At 40.0% G+C, this 24,012-nt stretch overlaps 1 non-coding gene across 1 annotated transcript; it reads left to right on the top strand.

The window, feature by feature from the left end:
* Positions 1–17,494: 17,494 nt before the first annotated feature.
* On the top strand, positions 17,495–17,601 carry LOC148848782 (small nucleolar RNA R71). The gene has a single exon (XR_016101525.1). It is a non-coding gene; the product is annotated as a small nucleolar RNA R71 (small nucleolar RNA).
* The last annotated feature ends 6,411 nt before the right edge of the window (positions 17,602–24,012 follow it).

Below are 24,012 nucleotides of genomic sequence, written 5' to 3'. Positions count from 1 at the left end.
CGGGCTGTCTTTGATATGCCAATCAGTGAGATCCTTGGTAGGGGTCAAAACCTAGGTATGTTGGGACAGTTTGAGAATTCATCTGAGTGGGTGATCATAGTGACGTGACCAACCCCTTTGTCAGACAAAGGTAATGATCGGGGATGCACTCTCTCTGATGGAAACCAAACTGCCGGCAGTTGATTTCAATCATTGGAATTTTGTTTTGCAAAATTCATATATATGATATATACCTAAGTATGGTTTCAAAATATTTGCAAATGTTTTAATTCTCGGGATCCATGTGAGTAGAGAGTGCAGCACTGTTCCTTGTAGCTGAGGGAGAGGTCATCTCTTGTCAGGCAATGCTTGATCATTATGGGCTGAGAGGTTAAGTATAAGGCCATTTGGGATAATACTGGATGGGCTAATCTTGCACCTACCCACAGTCCCTGAATTTTTATAAGATGGCTTGTCCCAGGTACCACTTAGTCTAAGTATTGGGCCCATAGGGTCCATGTGATGGGTTCAGGGGGTTCACTGGGCTCTCTAGTGAATTCGGAAAGGCCTTGTAACAGGGGCTGGGCCGAACCCATGTGGTTGGTGTGTAGATCAATGCTTGGGTCCCATGCAATACAAAGAAGCCCAACTGGGCAGCAGTTTGGAAGACTTTTGACCACTTGATTCTTATTGGGCCTAAAGTCCATTTCGAACTGGGCTGATTTGATTAGTCATTAACAGGGGGCGGATCTGAGATTAAGATGAGCCCAAAAGTTTATCTAATCTGTAGATAAGATTAAGAAGAGTCCTAATCCAAATACAGATTTGTAAAAGGGCAACTCCTGATATGATTAGGAGGTTTTCTTAATCTTTAAGCAACTAGAGGAAACCCTAATTTAATTTACAAGAATTCAAACCCTAGGGATTTCATAGGAGACTTTGTAGTTTTGAGATAGGATCTCAGAAACCCTAGAGAAGAAAAAGGAGTTTGCCATCTTCTTCTCTAGCCTTCTCCTTCTGTAGCCACCACCATCTACTGCAGTTCGATTTCTCGGTGAGAGAAAAGATCAAGAAAGAGTTCTTGATATCAGCCTTTGCTGAAAGGTTGATTCAGTTTGGTGCTCATTGTTTCCAAAGGATTCTTGTGAAGGATTCAACGTGTGGGACGCACTCTACTAGTTCTGTTCCATAGTTGATGTGTCATCCTCAGCAGGAGCAGATCTTGGTGTCTTCTTTGGGTGTGAACACCAACTTTGAGAGATATTGTTTATCTGGATTAGGTATAATCATTCCCTTCTCTTTTGGTTCAGATCTGGTTCAGTTCTAGTTCAAGTAGGATCCTTGAATCTTGATTCTAAAATCAGGGAATGCGATTCCCAGTTGGAAGGTAGGTAGAAAATTTTTGAAATTTGCCCACCCATTCCGCAACAGTTTTGGTGTCCATACGATGGATTCTACCATTGGATGTATGAGAGATCCATCATATGGACGCCCAAATCTTGCAGAATAAGGTGGACGAATTTCAAAAAATTTTCTCTCCCTTTCAACTGGGAATCGAATTCCCTATTTATAAAATCATATTTTCAAGGATCAATCTTGAACCATAAACTAAACCAGATCTGAACCAAAAGGAGTAGGAGAGAGGTATACCTGATGCGGAGAAGTAATATCTCCCAATGTAGGTGTTCACACCCAAGGAAGGATCCAAAGACTGTGTTCTTCTCCAAGAACTCTGTCCTTTGCAAAGTTGGTGTTCTTCTCCAAGAACTCTGTCCTTTGAAAGAAACAGTAGGATGGCACGTGAGCACAGCTTTCTATCAATTCTTTCTCAAAGAACTGATGACAAGATCGAATCTTGCTTTCTCCCACAAAGTTGGAGATCGAACTAGATGTCTGGCAACTGCAGAAAGAAGGCAGCAAGAAAGATTTTCACAGGGATTGCATAAATCTTTCTTCTGGGATTTCAGCTCTAAAGAGAATGTGAGTATCTGTCTCTAAAGGCTCCCACCCCTTCCTTTCTTTTGTAACCCTAAAGGATCAGCTCCTAATCCAATTAGGAGCTGCTGATCCAAATCTGATTTGGATCAGACATCCCTTTAGGTGATAAGGATAAGCCTTTATCTTATTTGCAGATTAGATTAGCCTTCTTCTAATCTCATTAAGAGGTTTCTTGATCTGAATCACATTCAGATCTGGACTCTTTGAGTGGATAGGGTTTAGACCCTATCCTATCTGCTAATCCATCTCAGAATTTGCCCCACATTTAACTAATTAAATAGCCCAGCTCGAAATGGGCTTTAGGCCCATTAAGGTCATATGCTCACTTAGCCTTCCTAATTGTTGCCCAGTTGGCCTTCCTTGTATAGCGTGGGACCCGAGCATTGATCTACACATCAGCCACATGGGTTCGGCCCAGCCTTTGTTACAAGGCCTGGCCGAATACACTGCTATGGACAGTGCACCCCCTGAAACCCATCAAATGGGCTCTATGGGCCCAACACTTACCCTAAGTGGTCCCTAGGCCAAGCCACCTTGTAACACTCAGGGACTGTGGGCAGAAGCAAGATTAGCCCATCAGGTTTTACCCTCAATGGTCTTACACTTAACCTCTCAGACAATAATGATCATACACTACACGACAAGAGAGGACCTCTCCCTCGGCTGCAAGGAACAGAGTTACACTCTCTGCTTATATAGATCCCGGGAATTAAAACCTTTTTGCAAACATTTTAGAAACCATAATATATATACTTTTATATCTCATATAAAATATACTTTGCAAAAAACAAATCTCAACGATTGAAATCGGCTGCCGGCAGTCTTGGTTTCCATCAGAGAGAGTACATCCCCCCAATCATTACCTTTGTCCAACAAAGGGGCTAATCCTGTCACTATGATCACCCACTCAGATGAATTCTTAGATTGTCCCAACATACCCAGGTTTTGACCCCCGCTAAGGATCTCACTGATTGGTACATCAAAGACAGCCCAATCCAACACCTAGTGCAGTATCATAATCGAGTCTAGGGTTTGGGTGTAACTTTCCAGTTTTGCCCATTAATCTCCAAGGTCCAGGGCAATATTGGAAGTCTGGTCTAGTTCAAAGATTCAATCAATCCTACACTACATGTGCCTAGGGTTTCACCCTGTAGCTGAGACAGGCCACCCCAACTGACTTGGTGGCACATCAGTGTCAGCCTTATCAGGATAGGTCTCCCCAGATCGACCCACCGGCTGTGAACATTCTAAACTAACACGAGTCTCATTAAGTGTCCAGTTTAAGGGTATTACATAGAAACATACCAAGGGATAATGAATCAAATATGTACTTTTACTCATTTACAATAAATTCATAATGTACATCATTCTGATTGACGCTAAGGGCATACAAAACTGTCTAACAACCATCCCTTTCAGTGGTATCAAAGGCAGGTTCGAATCTTGAACCAAGAAATCAGATCTGAACCTACGCAATTCGATAGAAGCTGTTCTATCTGGGTATTGCGTAGTTTGCTGTTTTATTTCAGGAAACTGTTTCTTGTTTAGGGCGATTGATCTGAAATTAACTTTGTTTAAATCTGAAATTTATTTAGAATTGTTCTTGATTTATTTCTTGATTCAGTGGATTGTTCGTACTTGGAAATCGAAGTGCAGATTTGGCGCAGATTGTCTGCGCATTCTATTTTTGTAATTTCTATTTAATTTGGTCTGTAAAATATATTTTTTATTTTCTAGAATGAATGTATAGGATTCAATCAAGGATTTAATTAATGAATAGAAATAGGATTTTTGTTTTATTTTATTTTCTTAATTGAAGAAGACGGAGGCACTGGAGATTTGCAGATGGAGGGATCGCATTCTGCATTTTGCAATTTATGAAACTGCAACCCTAGTGACTAACCTTTGTTTTGTAGTGGTGCGAGCAGTCCATGTCTAATTTATGATTGTCTAAAATCAGAAATATTAATTTCAGATCTTTCCTAAATTAATTCTTGAATTGAAAATCAGTTTCGGACCATCTCGGACCAGATTGGACCAAATCTGTTTGGGCCGAATATAGGGTTCAAAAGGGGACTGTTTTCAGTCTAATTTTCTCACACTTTCAGGCCCAAATCTGATGTTCAATTACAGGGATTAATCCGGCCCAACCTGTAAAGCCCAGTTTTAAAGAGTTAATTGCAAAAGCCCATTTTATGAGAAAAGCTATATGGGCCGAACTGCTAACTTCTATTCAGCTCATATACCTAGATGATACTAATTGTTAATATTATGATTTTTTTGGGCTGATTAATGGGCTTTACAGCTAGTGATTGATTGGATCAATTCTTCCATATCATGTGATATGTGGATGTTTGATGTGCTACAACCATGGGCCATAAGCACTTGGTCCATCATGATTCATTAGTGGCTCTTGCACACACCATGGTTGAATGCACGTCATTGCCATGGTGTCCCCTATGGTCATTAGATGACCCCTCCTTGCATGGTGGGTCCCATAACCCTGAAAAGGGTTGCGTGCAGAAACCCTAGCCGATTTAGGCCCACCAGAAATCTGACTTTATGAAAGTCAATGGGAGCCACTTTGGTTTGACCTAAAATAGACTAGGTCGTAATTTTGTTCCCTCCGGTAATATGAGTGCATGTGATAGGGAGATCCATATGATGGACTCTCTAAAGGCCTTCCATCATTAGCACGATGATGGGTCCTTTAGTAATGAGGAAACACACTATAAAATTGGGCTATCCACTTGCTGTTGGGTCTGTCAGAGTGTTTAATAAGATGATAGGGGCGTCATAGACTGATGTGGGAGGGACTTCCCCAAAAAATGGGAACTCTCTCATGGTACCTTGGCGTAACCTAAATATGATGGGTGAACACTCATTGGACAGAAAGGTTTACCTGAAAACGGCTCTGAACCTTGTCTGATAGAGGCCAAAAGGAAACTCATATGATGAGTGGATGTGATCCGTCGCAGAAAGGCAGTGGGGTTATGCAGCTGAAACAATTGGCTCCATGCACCCTATGTGATTTTCCACATTTCCAGAGACATTTTTCCGTCTCCATCACTATGATAGGAGGGAAATCTCAGAGATGAACAAATGAAAATGAAACATAGATTAAAAGCCATATCTATGTAGGTAGCATGAATCATACTAAAGGTTGTGGACTAACGTTTTGTTGTTTTACCAGAAAATGGCAAACTGGCAATTTGCTAAGTTCCTTGACGACAACAAGCTGAAGGGACCCAATTATGCCGACTAGTATAAAAACCTTATGTTGGTCCTGGCTTTAAAAAAATTGGATAAGGTGGCTAAAAATCCTGCTCCAGATCATTCGGGGGACAGGGCTTCTGAGGCTCGAATGAGAGAATACCAAGAATGGGAGGATAAAAATTCCCTAGCCTGCTTCTATATCATAGCCTCTTTGGACAATCCAATACAAAGGCAGTTCGATCAGATCAAACTTGCTAAAGACATATTGAATAGTCTAAAGACTATATTCGAAGACCAGAATTGTTCTACTCGATAGAAAGTCGTGAAACAGTTCATGACCGCGCAGATGATTAAGGGGTAGCAAGTGCATGACCATTGTCTTCGGATGATGGTCTACATAAACGAGCTGGAGGCCCTTGGTTCCAGGCTAGATCTGGTCATATAGATCGATGCTATTCTCAACTCTTTGCCTCCGTCCTTCAACCCGTTCATTATGAATTACAATATGAACAAGCTGAGGAATTAATAAGGAAGGATGAGCCGATAGCCATGCTTGTTGAAGCTGAAAATCTGGCAAGAAGAGGAAGGGAAAGAGAAAGCCCCAGAAGAAGAAGGCCACCAAATCTAAGAAACAAAAGAAAGACAAGGCATCAGATGCCTGTCACTTCTACAAGCAGGCCGACCACTGGAAGAGGAATTGTCCTACCTACCTGGAATCTAAGAAAGGTACTTTTGAAACTTGTGTCATGGAAACTAATTTATTAGTGACTTTCGTGTCCTCGTGTGTTAACTCTGGGGTTTCAACTCATTAGTGTAACTCACTACAGGGGTTCAAAGTAAGCAGAAGGCTGAGTGAAGGAGAGGTGACACTTTACTTGGGGACTTTTGCAAGTGTTGCAACTACGGCGATAGTAGAATTAAGTTTTAGAGAAGGGATTCTTGTACTGAAAGGTGGCGAGTATCTCTTTGACGAATTCAGGGACTACTTGAAGGCCAATGGGATTATCTCACAGTTAGCTCTTCCTGCAACACTTTAGCTTAACGGTGTTTCAGAAAGGAGGAATAGAACATTGTTAGACATGGTCCGGTCACTTCTCACATGCTTGGAATTACCTACATCCTTTTGGGGATATGCGTTAGAGACCGCAATTTACGTGCTGAATCGGGTTCCAACCAATCGATTCCGAAAACTCCATACGAACTATGGACCGGAAAGAAACCAAGTGTCAAACACTTGAAGATTTGGAGTTGTCCTGTGCACGTTAAAAGAACGAGCGCAGACAAGTTGGAATCCAAGACCAGTCGTTGCCTATTTGTAGGCTACCCAAAGGATTCAGTTGGTTATTTTTTCTATGACCCAAGTGAGTAGAAAGTGTTCTGTAGTAAAAAATGCCCTATTCTTAGAGATGAATTATATCTTGGACACTCACTGTCAAGAAATAGTTCTTGATAATGAGAGCTCAGGATCAGTGGAAGATGTCCCGCAGGTTCCAGGTAGTGACCAACCTAGAAGATCCACCCGGGTATTCAGGCCATCAGTCCGTTATGGTTATGACTAGAATAATTACCTGGTGGAAGCCTTGACTAGTGAGGAGGAGCCCATGACTTACGTAGAAGCTATGTTGGACATAGATTCCCAGAAGTGGGTGGAGGCCATGAGAGTTGAGATGGACTAGATGGAGGCCAATGGAATCTAGACTCTAGTAGATCCACCCTCCGGGTAAAAGCAATTGGTTGCAAATGGATCTATAATAGGAAGAATGGCCCCGATGGCAGGATTAAGACCTACAAAGATCGTTTGGTGGTGAAAGGGTATACTCAGAAAGAAGGCATCGACTATGAGGAAACCTTTTCGCCCATGGCCATGCTTAAATCCATTAGGATCCTGCTAGCTGCAGTAGCAAACCATGACTACCAGATTTGGCAAATGGATGTCAAAACCGCGTTCCTGAATGGAGATCTTAGTGAAGATATCTACATGTAGTAGCCGCAAGGCTTTATTGTTGCTGGTCAGAAACACATTGTATGTAAACTTAATAGAACAATATATGGACTTAAGCAAGCTTCTAAGAGTTGGAGCATCCGTTTTGAATCAGCCATCAAATTGTTTGACTTTGAGCAGAATCCAGATGAGCCCTGTGTTTACAGGAAGTCTAATGGGGATAAGGTCACCTTTTTGGTGTTATATGTGGACGATATCTTACTCATTGGAAATGATGTAGGATTGTTGACTTTGGTCAAAGTGTGGCTTTCACAGCAGTTCTCCATGAAAGATCTTGGAGAAGCTTCCTATATACTGGGTCTCTGACTCTATAGAGATAAATCAAAGTGGATAATTGGATTATGCCAAACTGCTTACATTGACAAAATTGTCAAAAGGTACAACATGGAGAACTCCAAGAAAGGAAACATTCCTTTCAGGCACGAAGTCACTCTCTCCAAGAAGATGTCTCCCAAGACTTCTGAGGAGATTGAAGGCATGAAAGACATTCCCTATGCCTCAGCCGTAGGGAGAATCATGTATGCCATGCTGTGCACTCGCCCTGACATAGCTCAGGCGGTGAGTATTGTAAGAAGGTTCTAGGCATGTAAACTTAATAGAACAATATATGGACTTAAGCAAGCTTCTAGGAGTTGGAGCATCCGTTTTGACTCAGCCATCAAATTGTTTGACTTTGAGTAGAATCCAGATGAGCCCTGTGTTTACAGGAAGTCTAATGGGGATAAGGTCACATTTTTGGTGTTATATGTGGACGATATCTTACTCATTGGAAATGATGTAGGATTGTTGACTTTGGTCAAGGTGTGGCTTTCACAGCAGTTCTCCATGAAAGATCTTGGAGAAGCTTCCTATATACTGGGTCTCCGACTCTATAGAGATAAATCAAAGCGGATAATTGGATTATGCCAAACTGCTTACATTGACAAAATTGTCAAAAGGTACAACATGGAGAACTCCAAGAAAGGAAACATTCCTTTCAGGCACGAAGTCACTCTCTCCAAGAAGATGTCTCCCAAGACTTCTGAGGAGATTGAAGGCATGAAAGACATTCCCTATGCCTCAGCCGTAGGGAGCATCATGTATGCCATGCTGTGCACTCGCCCTGACATAGCTCAGGCGGTGAGTATTGTAAGAAGGTTCTAGGCCAACCAAGGGCAAGAACATTGGACGGCAGCGAAGAACATACTTAAGTACCTTTCGAAGGACAAAAGCGTTTTGTCTAGTATTCGATGGTAGTTCACTACAAGTTCTGGGGTATACTGATGCCGATTTCCAGTTAGATCCAGATGATAGAAAGTCTACATCTGGGTATGTTTTCATGATAGGATTGTGTGTTGTTTGCTGGAAAAGCAACAAACAGGGGTCTACGGCAGACTCCACAACCGAAGTCAAGTACATTGCCGCAAGTGAAGCTGCCAAGGAAGCTATGTGGATGAAGAAGTTCATTCACAAATTAGGAGTCATTCCATCCAGAACATCACCCATCACATTGTTGTGTGACAACATTGGAGTGATTGCCCAGGCTAAGGAGCCTCGAGCCCAATCGAAGTCAAAGCACATCGAGAGGAAGTACCATGTACTGCAAAAGATCGTTGGTAGAGGAGTCATCCTAATTCAGAAGGTAGCATCAGCAGATAATGTGGCAGACCCATTAACTAAGCCACTCACATAGAAGGTGTTTGAGAAACACAAGGAAAGTATGGGACTCCAGCTTGTACTAGATTGGACCTAAGTGCAAATGGGAGCTATTGGACAGTTTTTGCATGCCCTTAGCTTCAATCAGTTCTGATGTACTTTTGATATTTAATGTAAATAAATAAAATACATGTTTGATTCATGTTGTGTGATATACTTCTGTGTAAGACCCTAAAACTAGACACTTAATGAGACTTGTGTTGGTTTTAAATGTTCACAACTGTTGGATAAGTCTAGGGAGATTTATCCTGCCAAGGCTGACACTGGTGTGTTGCCAACTGTTGGGGTGGCTTGTCTGAGCCGCCAAGGTGAGACACAAGGCACACGCAGTGTAGGATTACTTGAACCCTTGAACCGGACCAAATTTCTAGTATTGCCTTGGACCTTGGAGATTGATGGACAAAACTGGAAAATTACACCTAACCCCTAGACCCGATTATGGTACTGCACTAGGTGTCGGATCGGGCTGTCTTTGATATGCCAATCAGTGAGATCCTTAGCAGGGGTCAAAACCTGGGTATGTTAGGACAGTCTGAGAATTCATCTGAGTGGGTGATCATAGTGACGGGATCAGCCCCTTTGTCGGACAAAGCCAATGAAGTAAAATGCCTAATTGGGACTTCTAAGGGTAGTTGCTAGGGCTCTACATGCAATGGCTTGAGTTTGTTTCTATAGGCTCCTAAGGGATGTAGGTGAGGTCTCAACAACATACCCAAGACTTGTCTTGAGGTATATGGGTAGCCCGACTTGACTGAGGTTAACTAGTGGAGTCACCACCTGTGGCTACCCATATACCTCAAGACAAGTCTTGGGTATGTAGTTGAGGCCTCACCTCATTTATCCAGAACCACCAACCTTATTCAAGCGATGGTAGGATATATCAAAGGTAAGAGAGAAGGGTCCTCCTCTTTCTTAGATGGTTATCCCTAAGCAATCATACTAAGGGTCTCCTATAGTTGTGTCGGAAGGACAAAATGCAATGCAACATGTGTCAAGTGTGTGCATCATGTGTGAAAGCCCAAAACTAATTAAATACTTTGGAAATTGGTTTTTTAAGTTAGGTCCTCTTAAAAGGTCATCAGTGGAGTCGCCATCTGTGGCTACCTAACCTAGAGGGGGGACGGATTTGGATATAAAGTGATGTGTGGCTCATTGTGACACTAGCAAGTGCACTAGCCGTTCAAGTAATAAAGTAGTGAGTGAAGTATCGTTCCCACGAGGATTTAGGAAACAATTACCAATACCAAATTGAACATTTCTTATCTGATCAACAAATAAATCAAAACTCTAATGAAAGCTAAGAAATCCTAAATTAAAATCTATCTAAATCATTGGTCCAATTGCCTTCAATTCAGGTTAGAAGAGTAAGCAGTAAATGTCAATCTCAGAATTCAGCAATCTATCAATTTGGATCATTCGAATGAATCATGATTGAGCCTTGGTTTGGTGAAACCCCAAGGTCATGAACAGCCTCTCTCAAGTGCATGTTCATCCTATGCATGAGTGACGGTTCTTCTATCTCTAGCAAGAATCTAATCCTCATGCATGCATTTCTTCAAACACTTCTAAGGCATCAATTCAAATCTGAATTGATCACCAACTGAATTGTGCAAGTTATCTCTAACCTTGCACTCAATTCAGTTCTTGAATAGTAGATCTGAATTCCTAGAGTTTCTCTCAAGCACTCTAGGAATTCCAAGCTGTAGATTAATTCGCCCAATCTGAAAATTGCAGATCTGAATTCTCTTTCAAGCAATTCAGATCTTGCAATCTCAGATCTGAGAATTCAGATCTGAGTTTTGAAGGTTAGTTGGCCGAATTAATCTACAATCACACCCTTATTCAAGAAACTTCAAATACAATGCATGACCATTTGAATGAATCAAAAAGAATTAGATTGCTGAACTGAAATTTTACAAGATGAAATACATCAAGGAAAAATGGAAACAAGGAGAAAGAAGAAAGAACATATAACTAAGAAACTGAATTCAAATCAAAAGAGAATGAAACTACAAATGATTTATTACAGAAGATCTTTGAATCACAAACTCTCAATTCGAACTCACCTTCTTCTTCTAGCTTGCTTGTCTTGAACTTCCTTCAGCCCTTCTTCTTCTTCTTCCTTGCGCCTAGCCTTCTTCTCTTCTCTTCTCTCAAGGTGGCCGAACCTCTAAGAGTGGGAGAGCCTTCCTCTCAAGCAATTGAACAACTTTCTCCCCTCCTAGAGGCCTCCTTATATAGTTTTTCAAGGGGGCTCTTGCCCCTTCTTGAAGCCTCTAGAATGGGGTGTATTACACCCCTCATGAACCTTCTAGAGTGCTCCCTCCTTCTCTTCAAGAAACTCCTAGAAGTTGCCGCCCCTAGCTCCCTTTGGGCTGCTATTTGGGCTACAACTTAGCTTGCTTTTGAGCTCATGTGGGCTACACTCTAGGCTGTTATTTGGGCTAAAAATGGGCCTTCCTTGCTAGGCCGAATTCTCCTCATAGCTAGGCTTTATTTTCTTGGGTTTTCTCAAGGAATTCACTTGCTCTTTTTGGGCCGAAGTGCTCTCTCTTGCTTCCATGACCGGGCTGGACTGAAATTGGTCTTTTTGAACCTTCTTTTCTTGCCTTTTTCCTTCCTTTTCTTGGATTGATTATCCCTGAACTTATTCTTAGCATTAAGCTAAATTAAGGCAAAAATTAATAAAACCGGCATAAAAATCCATGCTAAAGTCCTCAAAAATTATAGATAAATTGTAAGTTCATCAAATACCCCCACACTTAAGCTTTTGCTTGTCCTCAAGCAAAGACATCAGCCATAAACTTAACATTCCCCCCTTCTGTTCTCACCATTTACCTGGTGAACTTTTTAAGATAGAAATGCATTGAGTAGTCGGGGAACTTTTGTAAGTGCTCAACTCTTATTCTTGTAAATTACCATTTAAGATATGTATCAGATCCGAGGAAAGGAGAATATGAATTTCATCATAGTCTAGCCTTCACTCCTAATTCATATATAAATCAGCTCCTTAATTGTCAAGGTTAATAATCAAATTTCACTAAGTTTCACATCTATAACTAAATCTCTATGAGAGTTCAACTTTAGAGTGCCCCTTTGAACCTCGGTTGTCACCACAATTACTTATTTCTAAGGGTGAGTGCATTTTATGCTCCATCTCACCTTTTTTTTTTTTTTTCTTTTCGGTGTGAGTGCATTTTATGCTCCATCTCACACTTTTTTTTTTTTTTTTTTGGTGTGAGTGCATCTTATGCTCCTTCTCACACTGGTCACTTGTTTGAGGTAGGTAAATAGGACTCATGTTCTAAGCTGCTAGTTTTACTATTTAGCTCAGAATAGCGGAGTCAATTTGGGCTTTTGTCCTTCTTTGCAATTATTGAACCTCAAGAATTAGCACTTCAGATGTGCACTAGCTCTCTTGACCATTAACAATGAAATCAAGGGCTTCCATACACATGAAGGAAGTTAGGGCTAGTCATGCTGAAAGGCATATTCATCTCCCCTTTTCTCCTGCATAAATCAAATTGGGTCATTCACAAGAATAAAAACTTAACAAGTACATCAGTCTCCCTCAACTCATTGAATTCCTTCTTAAAAAAAATCATCAAATAAATAGTAATGAACTTGAGGGGTTCCAGTCTTTTTTTTTTTTTTTTTTTTTTTTGTGATGTCATTGCTTGCATATGTGTGTTGGGGTGCATGAGGTGCATGGTTTCAACCCCCATACCCTAGCCTCGGGCTCACTCCCCCACACTTGAGATGAACATTGTCCTCAATGTTCGTAGTGTTAGGGAGTCACACTTGCTAGAGCAAACTGAAGAAAAGAAAATGATGAACTGAGTCCTTAAAGAATTGGAATTTTGAGAAAAAGATCTTTATTTTACTAACTAATATTCTAAAAAGATAAATGACAAAAAGATTCCTTAACTTGTTCATGAGCAAGCATAAGAGATTATTGGTTATCTAGATAAACAGTGGATGGAGGGGGTACAGTACTGCCCATTAAATATGGTTTCAGGCGCTGACCATTTACTTTAAACGTGCCCTGAACTGGGTGGGTGAGTTCTATAGCCCCATGGGGAAAAACCTGTGAAATGGTAAAGGGTCCAGACCACCTGGATCTCAGCTTACCTGGAAACAAGCGGAGACGGGAATTATATAACAATACCTGTTGGCCTACATAAAAGTCCCGTCTCAGCAAGTTCTTATCATGCCAGTTTTTTATTCTTTCTTTATAAACTTTGGCATTCTCATAGGTGGTAAGTCTGAATTCATCCAATTCATTCAATTGCAACCGCCTTTTAGCCCCTGTGGCCTGAATGTCAAAATTTAAGAATTTAAGAGCCCAATAGGCCTTGTGTTCCAATTCAACTGATAAATGGCATGCTTTACCAAAGACCAATCTGTAGGGGGACATGCCAATAGGTGTCTTAAATGCAGTTTTGTATGCCCATAATGCATCATCTAATTTGATGGACCAATCTTTTCTGGTGGATGCTACGGTCTTTTCCAGAATTCTTTTGAGTTCCCTGTTAGCCAACTCCACTTGGCCACTGGTTTGAGGGTGATAAGGGGTAGCTAATTTATGTGTAATTCCATATTTCTGCATTAACCTCTCAAATTGGCTATTGCAGAAGTGAGTTCCCCTATCACTAATTATAGCTCGCGGAGTGCCAAATCGGGAGAATAGCTTCTTTAGGAAGTGTACTACCCTTCTTGAGTCATTTGTGGGTAAAGCCATGGCTTCTACCCATTTGGATACATAGTCAACTGCAACGAGGATGTACTTATTCCCAAAAGAATTCGGGAAAGGTCCCATGAAATCTATACCCCAAACATCAAAGATTTCACAGATTAAAATATTGGAAAGGGGCATTTCATTCCGTCGGGAAATGTTTCCCGATCTTTGGCATTTGTCACATGTGGACACATACCGATGGGCATCTTTGAAGAGTGTGGGCCAATAAAAACCTGATTGCAAAACCTTGGCTGCCGTGCGACTAGCTCCAAAATGACCTCCTGCTTCTTTATCATGGCAAAATTGGAGTACCGACTCCATCTCCTCCTCGGGGACACATCTCCTTATGATCTGATCTGCACACAATTTATACAAAAAGGGTTCCTCCCACAGATAGTATTTTACATCAGAAAAGAATTTCTTTTTCTGTTGATATGAAAGGTTAGGAGGAAGGACTTGTGCAGCTAGATAATTAGCAAAATCAGCATACCAAGGATATGAGTATTTCTGTATTGAGTACAACTGCTCATCCGGAAATTCTTCTCGAATGTTGCTGGTTATCTCCTCTTTTGAGCTTACCGTGTCCAACCGGGAGAGATGGTCAGCAGCCAGGTTTGCAGCACCCTTCAGGTCTCTAATCTCAATGTCAAACTCTTGCAATAAAAGGATCCACCTGATCAGTCTTGGTTTTGAGTTTTGCTTGGTAAGCAAGTGCCTTAATGCCGAGTGATCTGTGTGGACAACAACCTTGGATAATATCAGATATGAACGAAACTTATCAAGTGCAAATATTACTGCTAACAGCTCCTTTTCTGTGGTGGTGTAATTGAGTTGGGGTCCAGTCAAGGTTCTGCTAGCATAGTAAATTGGCTGAAAATGTTTGTTCATTCTTTGTCCTAAAACAGCTCCTATAGCAAAATCACTCGCATCACACATCAATTCAAATGGGAGGGTCCAATCTGGTGCTATCATGATAGGTGCATGGATCAATTTGTCTTTCAAGATGTTGAAAGCATGAAGACATTCAGTTGAAAATTCAAAAGGCACTTCTTTCTGAAGCAAGGTAGATAATGGCTTGGAAATTTTTGAGAAATCTTTAATAAACCTTCTATAGAATCCGACATGTCCTAAGAAACTTCTCAAAGAACGAATAGATGTTGGGGTTGGTAATTTTTCAATTGCCTCCACCTTGGCCTTGTCGACTTCTATACCTCTTTGAGAGATCTTGTGTCCAAGCACTATGCCTTCTTGCACCATAAAATGACATTTCTCCCAATTCAACACAAGATGTGTTTCTTTACATCTAGTAAGCACCTGTTCCAGATTATTCAAACATGCATCAAATGAAGAGCCAAAAACTGAAAAATCATCCATGAAGATCTCAATAAAATTTTCAACCATATCAGAAAATATAGACATCATACATCGCTGAAAGGTTGCTGGGGCATTGCATAACCCAAAGGGCATCCTTCGGTATGCAAAGGTTCCATATGGGCAAGTAAAAGTGGTCTTTTCTTGATCTTCTGGTGCAATTGGTATCTGGTTATACCCTGAATATCCATCCAAGAAACAATAATACTCATGCCTGGCTAGCCTCTCCAACATTTGATCCATAAATGGGAGAGGGAAATGGTCCTTCCGGGTGGCTTCATTTAATTTTCTATAGTCAATACACACACGCCATCCGGTAATGGTTCTAGTAGGGATGAGTTCATTTTTCTCATTTGGAACAACAGTCGTACCCCCTTTTTTGGGCACAACTTGCACAGGGCTTACCCATGAACTATCAGAAATAGGATAAATGATCCCAGCATCTAACAACTTAATTATTTCAGCCTTTACCACTTCTTTCATGTTGGGATTCAGGCGCCTTTGGGGCTGAACGGAAGGCTTGCTGTCCTCTTCCATCAAAATTCTGTGAGTGCAGATTGATGGATTAATGCCTTTGATATCTTCTACCTTCCAAGCTATAGCATTTTTGTGTTCCCGCAGCACTCTTAATAATTTTTCTCTTTGTAAGGGATTCAGTGCTGCGGAAATTATCACGGGGAGATCTGATGGTTCCTCAAGGAAAGCATACTCTAAATGGGATGGTAATTGCTTCAGTTCAAGGGTGGGGGGTTCTTGGGGTGATGGCTTACCTGATGGTCCGGGCAATTTGCCTAAGTTCTCTAATTTAAGAAACCCCTTTCCCTTGAATTGAGGCTTATCATTCAGGTATGCTATCATGAGGTTTATTTTTTTCATTTTCTGTTTCTTTAAGTTCTCCCTGTTGGAGGCAGAGTTCAAGAGGATCAGTTATTCTACTTACCTGGAAGCATTCATCAATTGTCAATTCAATGGCATCAATCATAAAACAAGAATCATCACTAGAGGGTGCATGTTTCATAGCATCAGACATTTTAAAAATTATCTCCTCATCTTGTATCCTAAGGCTGAGTTGTCCTTGTTGGACATCAATCATTGCTTTCCCGGTAGCCAGGAAAGGTCTCCCTAGGATAAGCGGGACCTCCACATCTTCTTGCATGTCTAACACAATGAAATCAACTGGAAAAATGAATTTGTCAACTTTAACTAACACATCTTCTATGATCCCCCTAGGATGTCTAATGGATCTATCAGCCAATTGTAATGCCACTCTAGTGGGTTGGGGTTCATTCAACCCCAATTTCTTGAAGATAGAATATGGCATTAAATTGATGCTAGCTCCCAGGTCACATAAAGCTTTTTCAATTTTTAAACTGCCAATGGTACAAGGAATAGTGAAACTCCCTGGATCTTTGAGTTTCTGAGGCAGCTTGTTCAGAATGATAGCAGAACATTCCTCATTTAATGCAACTGTAGCCACATCTCCCAGTTTCCTTTTGTTTGCCAATAATTCCTTCAAAAACCTTGCATAGTGTGGCATCTGGGCTAAAGCATCAGCAAAAGGAATATTAATATGTAAACTTTTAAATATTTCAAGAAACTTACCAAATTCCTTCTCCAATTTTTGTTGCTTCAGCCTGTTAGGGAATGGAACTTGTGGTTGTTGGTGCATCCCTTGTTGTGCTTCTGGTTGTTCCGTCTTCTGTTGTCTGGTTCCAAGGCTTGTTTCTGCCTTGGGTTCAGCCCAATTCTTCTTTTCTACCTCAGGCAACTCTTTTCCACTTCTTAAGGTAATAGCTTGCACCTGCTCTCGTGGATTCACTTCAGTGTTGCTTGGAAGAGTTCCCGGCAGTCTGGAAGAGATTAATTGTGCCAATTGCCCCACTTGGTTTTCCAGGTTTTTGATTGAGGCTTCCTGGTTCTGGAACCTAGTTTCTGCACCTGCTATAAATTTTGTCATCAGTTCCTCCAAATTGGATTTCGGTTCAGGCTGATGATAAGTCTGGTGGAACGGCTTGGAAATATGCTGATTTGGCCAGGACTGGTTTGAATGTCCCCTCCATCCTGGATGAAAAGTATGGTGACTCTGGTAACCCTGCTGTCTTGACGAATTGCTGACATAGTCAACTTGTTCAGTAGATGGTCTGAACTGATTGCCAACTTGGCAGTCTGTACTGATGTGGCCTCCCCCACACAATTCACAATTAAGAGGCTGCACATGCATGGCAGCTATCTGCATTTCATCTATTTTTTTACTGAGTGCTCCTATTTGTGCAGCTAGTGTTGTATAAGTGTCAACATTATGCAAGCCTTGCTGCTTCCTAGTTTGAGTCCTTTCCGAATGCCATTGATAATTGTTGGCTGCCATTTCCTCAATAAGTGCATGGGCAACCTCAGGAGTTTTATTATTTATGGATCCTCCGGCTGCAGCATCTAATATGGTCTTATTTGAGTCAGTAAGACCATTATAGAATGTCTGCACTTGCAGCCAAATGGGGAGGCCATGGTGAGGAACTCTCCTTAACAGCTCCTTGTATCGTTCCCATGACTCATATAAAGATTCCCCCTCTTGCTGGAAAAAAGTAGTGATGTCATTCCTCATTTTAGCAGTTTTAGAAGGGGGAAAATATTTAGAGAGAAAACGGCTGGCCATTTCGTCCCATGTGGCTATAGATCCTGCCGGTAATGAGTTCAACCAAGCTTTGGCTTTATCCTTCAAAGAAAATGGGAATAACCTCAGCCGGATGGCATCATCACTTACCCCATTGTGTTTGAAGGTGTCACAGATTTCCAAGAAGTTAGCAATATGGGCATTCGGATCCTCATGGGCCATACCACAAAACTGAACCGTATTTTGTATCATTTGGATTATGGCCGGTTTAATTTCGAAGTTATTGGCAGCAATAGTTGGCCTGATAATGCTGGAGACAGTCCCGGTGAGGGTAGGCTTGGCATAATCCATCATAGTTCTTTGTTCAGCCATTTCTTGTGCTTCTTGTCTGACTTGCTTAGCAGCTCTCAAACGGACACGGAGAGTCCGTTCAATCTCTGGGTCGTAAAGGATCTCTTCCAGTTCAGGTCTGCTTGTCATAAACTGTTAAAGTCAAAGCAATAAAAATGCCAATATTCACAAAAGAAAATAAATAACTAATCCTATCACACTGAAAATGTAAAGTGAAGTATTGGAATACAAAACCTACATCCTATCATGAATAAATGAAGCCGATTATACTAAAAGCAGATTTAAACCAATCATCTTATTCAAGGTTCCTTTATCTACATCCATCGATTGGAACATCTGAATTCAGACCCAATTTAGATCTGAGTTCAGATCTACAAGTCTTTGGTATTGTTAGTCTAGAGAAATTAATAAATAATAATTCAGATCTGAGCTGGATATCTCATACACACTCATTGGTATACACTACAATATACATCCATTAAGGTTGGAATCAATTCTGTGATGCTTTAGGGCTGAAATCAGATCTGATCTAAAAAAAAAATTTAAAAGGATCTGAAATAAACTAAAACCAGTCCTGAGTTAGGCTTGGGTTAAAAACTCTACAATTGAAGCTCAAACCTGTATAGCTGATGCATATCAAACACTTGCTAAGACCTGAAAATTGGGTCTGCAATGTTTGGTATTGCAAGCTATTCGGCCCATACAACTTTTGTAGAAATCTGAAATCAAGTCTGCTAACTGTTGCACTATAGCAGCCCTGCTACAGATCTGAATGCTAAAAGAAATACTTGGAAAGTGCTAATTTTTCTTAAATATCTGAGGCATAACAATTATTCAATCCAAACATACACCTCCTTAGCTAATGTAGCTCGGTTACAAGTGGGTAAAGCCAAGAATTCAGTCCACCCAGAATTCATAGTATGCTCTGTATCAGTTCAGTCCTCACATCATATCAACTGCATTTCAGATTTGAATTTCTCTCATTCCTTGCTATCCATTCACCCTTGAGGCAGGTTGGATGTATCCTAGGGTGGATTGGGGTAGTGATGGCACCCAATTCACCTCAAACTTGCATCGGTTCAGATCTGAGTTCAGAGGAATTCAGATCTGAACCGAGCAGATCTGTAACAGCAGAATTCAGATCTGAACTCAAGTCTGAGTTTGGATCTGAATTCTCAATTGCCTTACCTTCAGTTATTGCTACCAAATTGTTTTTGGGGAATAGCAGAAGTGCCCTAGGGTGAATTGGGGTGGTGATGACACCCAATTCCCCTCAAAATTTCATCAGTTCAGGTCTGAGTTCAGAGGAACTCAGATCTGAACTGTTGCAGATCTGCAATAGCAGAATTCAGATCTGAACTCAGATCTGAGTTCTGATCCGAATTCTCAATTGCTCCTCTGGTTGTTCAAAAGATCTCCCCCTTTTTTTTTTCATTTGTTTTTTTTTTTCTTTTTGTAATGAAAGAAAAGAATAATAAAATCTGAAACACAAGCAACTCTTTTCGGCTGAGTGCTGCAGATCTGAAATCTGCTGATCTGAGTGCCGAATGCAACTCAGATCTGCAACACTCATGTTTATGTGAATTTTTTTTTTTTTTTCTTTTTGAAGGGAACAACATCAAGATTGAATAGAAATCAAATATGCCTTTATTAAAATGAAACTGAAACCAAAAAAAAGAAAGTAATCTACTTAAGAAAGAAGAAACATAACTACAGTAGTACAGCAGTTGCAGTCCAAGCTGAAATGAAAAAGTTAGCAAATTAACCCAACTATGAATGCAATGCTGAATGAGATCAGATTAAGAATGCTCAATGTTTCCTAATATTGTTTCTCTAAATCCCCGGCAACGGCGCCAAAAACTTGATGTGTGGCTCATTGTGACACTAGCAAGTGCACTAGCCGTTCAAGTAATAAAGTAGTGAGTGAAGTATCGTTCCCACGAGGATTTAGGAAACAATTACCAATACCAAATTGAACATTTCTTATCTGATCAACAAATAAATCAAAACTCTAATGAAAGCTAAGAAATCCTAAATTAAAATCTATCTAAATCATTGGTCCAATTGCCTTCAATTCAGGTTAGAAGAGTAAGCAGTAAATGTCAATCTCAGAATTCAGCAATCTATCAATTTGGATCATTCGAATGAATCATGATTGAGCCTTGGTTTGGTGAAACCCCAAGGTCATGAACAGCCTCTCTCAAGTGCATGTTCATCCTATGCATGAGTGACGGTTCTTCTATCTCTAGCAAGAATCTAATCCTCATGCATGCATTTCTTCAAACACTTCTAAGGCATCAATTCAAATCTGAATTGATCACCAACTGAATTGTGCAAGTTATCTCTAACCTTGCACTCAATTCAGTTCTTGAATAGTAGATCTGAATTCCTAGAGTCTCTCTCAAGCACTCTAGGAATTCCAAGCTGTAGATTAATTCGCCCAATCTGAAAATTGCAGATCTGAATTCTCTTTCAAGCAATTCAGATCTTGCAATCTCAGATCTGAGAATTCAGATCTGAGTTTTGAAGGTTAGTTGGCCGAATTAATCTACAATCACACCCTTATTCAAGAAACTTCAAATACAATGCATGACCATTTGAATGAATCAAAAAGAATTAGATTGCTGAACTGAAATTTTACAAGATGAAATACATCAAGGAAAAATGGAAACAAGGAGAAAGAAGAAAGAACATATAACTAAGAAACTGAATTCAAATCAAAAGAGAATGAAACTACAAATGATTTATTACAGAAGATCTTTGAATCACAAACTCTCAATTCGAACTCACCTTCTTCTTCTAGCTTGCTTGTCTTGAACTTCCTTCAGCCCTTCTTCTTCTTCTTCCTTGCGCCTAGCCTTCTTCTCTTCTCTTCTCTCAAGGTGGCCGAACCTCTAAGAGTGGGAGAGCCTTCCTCTCAAGCAATTGAACAACTTTCTCCCCTCCTAGAGGCCTCCTTATATAGTTTTTCAAGGGGGCTCTTGCCCCTTCTTGAAGCCTCTAGAATGGGGTGTATTACACCCCTCATGAACCTTCTAGAGTGCTCCCTCCTTCTCTTCAAGAAACTCCTAGAAGTTGCCGCCCCTAGCTCCCTTTGGGCTGCTATTTGGGCTACAACTTAACTTGCTTTTGAGCTCATGTGGGCTACACTCTAGGCTGTTATTTGGGCTAAAAATGGGCCTTCCTTGCTAGGCCGAATTCTCCTCATAGCTAGGCTTTATTTTCTTGGGTTTTCTCAAGGAATTCACTTGCTCTTTTTGGGCCGAAGTGCTCTCTCTTGCTTCCATGACCGGGCTGGACTGAAATTGGTCTTTTTGAACCTTCTTTTCTTGCCTTTTTCCTTCCTTTTCTTGGATTGATTATCCCTGAACTTATTCTTAGCATTAAGCTAAATTAAGGCAAAAGTTAATAAAACCGGCATAAAAATCCATGCTAAAGTCCTCAAAAATTATAGATAAATTGTAAGTTCATCATAAAGTTTGGAGTTGCCAACTAAATTTTGGAATTGGGAATTTTGGAAAACCCAGGATTTTTCAAGAAAAACATTTTGTTTTCTTGGTGACTCATTGCCCAATGGGGGTGAGATTCTTAGGATCTGGGGACCAAAGTATGGTGTGGGAAGGTGTTAGGCACCCCACACACATCTGGTTGAACCGGCCTCTACTTCACCAATGTTCCAAGGAAACTTTCATAATTTTTGGGCTTAGAAATAAAACACACACTAAACTAAGCAATTGAAATCTAGAAAGAAAAGAGGAAGTTCTGAGCATTTAATCAATAAGCTAAGAGATGCATTTGAACTATTAGAATGATAACGATGGAGTGGGTTAATAAATTAACAAACTAATTATTTGCAGAAAAAAAAGAGAACTGAAATTGTGACTAATGAGTGACTAATGGACGAAACCTACTACATGCCATGGAGATATGAAAAGTTAAGTGTAAAATCTATAAGCTAGCAATAAACTATACATGAATAATAATGCTAGGACTAAAGCAACTAAGAACTGATATCATTATAGAAAATTAATTCACAAATTACCCTATTTAAATCATAAGAGGAATGTTGAAAAAGCATTGTCAAAGTTCTAAACTAATGCTAAAAAGTACTAGCTAAATGGAAGAAGAAAATTAATCGTATTATGGTAACAGCTTTAAAGAATAAAAGGAGCAAGATCCTAAATTTGCAAATGACATGTAATTAATTAAAATTAAGGTGACCTAATTCTAATTGTAACACAAATAAATTAACAATGAATACAAACTAAAAACTTAATGCTTGGGTTATGCAAACTATTCTACACTAATTCAAAGATAAGAAGATACGGATGGAACTACTTAGATATGCAAATGCAAATGTAGAAAGCTAAATAGACAAATAGGATAATGATAATGAAATTTAAAATAAAAGAGGGACCCACTTAAATGCTTGATAAGAAAAAGGCCAAATTTAATTCTCTAAGAAAAACATGAAACACAACCATTTTAATGCAATTTTCAAAAAATGATAGTAGATGTTTTCTAAACAATTAATTTGGAAATGATTGGCATGAAATTCTAACTATTCCAATGGAAGGAATTTATGCTTAAAAGTGAAAATAATGAACTGAAAACCAAAAAAAAAAAGAAATAAAGGATAAAAAAAAAAAAAAGAGAAAGTGCATGCAAGTGATTGTCGGACTAAACAAAGAACACTCTAAGGGTGGGACTTTCATCTTCGGACAACTAATAAACTAATCCTACTCGGTTACTTTGAAAGAAGCAAAAGCTTTCTAAATATAATAGAAACAGCGGACCTACATGACAAAAAAAAAGTAATAATAAAAGAATGGAAGTAGAGAACGGCATACCTTAAAAGTTGGCGTCACAAAGTAGGAGTCGCCTCTCCCATTTTATCATTACATTAAATAGCTTCCCACAATAACTCCGACCTTGACAATTGCCCTTGTTATGTCCTTCATGAGGCCTTTGAAACCTTGAGAGACTCCTTGGTTTCAAGATGAATTCTCAGTTATTTGGGAGGCTAATGACGTTGATTATGTAGCCCAAAATGTCAGAAAACATGCTAGATGACTGTAACTTTTTTGCAACAAGATCTTCACTTCAAGAATGCTTCATGCTTCTTTCTTGAATTGAGGCATCACCCAAGGATGTTCTTTGGCTTCAAAATGATATGGGGGACTCTAGGGACGATGGAGAGTGAGTGGGGAGGTTTCGGGACATGGGTAATGGCCATGGCAGTTGAGCTCTCTTCCTAAGCTAGCTTATGTAGGTTAGATTGTGTGTCTAGGATGTGAGAAAGGGGTGATATTTATAGATTTTTGGAGAGGACTCTAGAAGGGAATGAAGGGTTGAAATTGGGATACTAGAAAGATCAATGGCTGAAGTTTAAAGGGAATTTGAAAGGAGATTGATTGAGAGAATGAGCTGTCAAGACAGCTTTGGGAGAGATTCTCTCAATCAATCAAGACAAAGAGCGAAAATTTTCACTAATTTACCTAAATTGTTCATTAACGGGTTTGTCGAAGCCCTCAAAATTAGTACTATTCCCACAATCAAATAATTGTAGTAAAAAGTGGTACTAGGTCAATTCCCATAGGGAAAAATTCAGTAATCTCTTAGCCGAATGGATAAAGTAATTGAGTGGAAAAATTTAATAACAAAAATTAAAAGAATACCAAGCTAAACAAACAAGAGAAAATCTGTCTTACTGAATTCTGGTTCAAGGGTTCGGGTTGAAACGATTGGCCATCGATCCTAGGTACATTTCAACATTCTTGCAATTCAAGCATTTAACCTTAGATTTGCTAGGATAGCCATAATAAACCTTGTGTTTTCCTAATTCAGTTGACCAAACCCAGCATTCGATCAACACTTATCACCACTCAACTGGGTACGATAGCGTTTCATGTTAAACAGTGATCGCATTAAGATTTGTGAAAACAGTTAAACTAAAACAATAATAATTGAGATAGCTGCAATTATTGAATCTTGTTCGATCGATTCCTTTTAGGTTAAACCATATGAATACATTGGTCAAAGGCTGTCACGAAC

The sequence above is a fragment of the Nelumbo lutea genome, chromosome 6 (genome assembly GCF_056320005.1).
Source record: "Nelumbo lutea isolate HS-2025 chromosome 6, American lotus-T2T, whole genome shotgun sequence".
In the NCBI taxonomy this organism is placed as follows: domain Eukaryota; kingdom Viridiplantae; phylum Streptophyta; class Magnoliopsida; order Proteales; family Nelumbonaceae; genus Nelumbo; species Nelumbo lutea.
The sequence above is the reverse complement of the archived record's forward strand: the minus strand, read 5'-3'. Positions and strand labels throughout refer to the sequence as shown.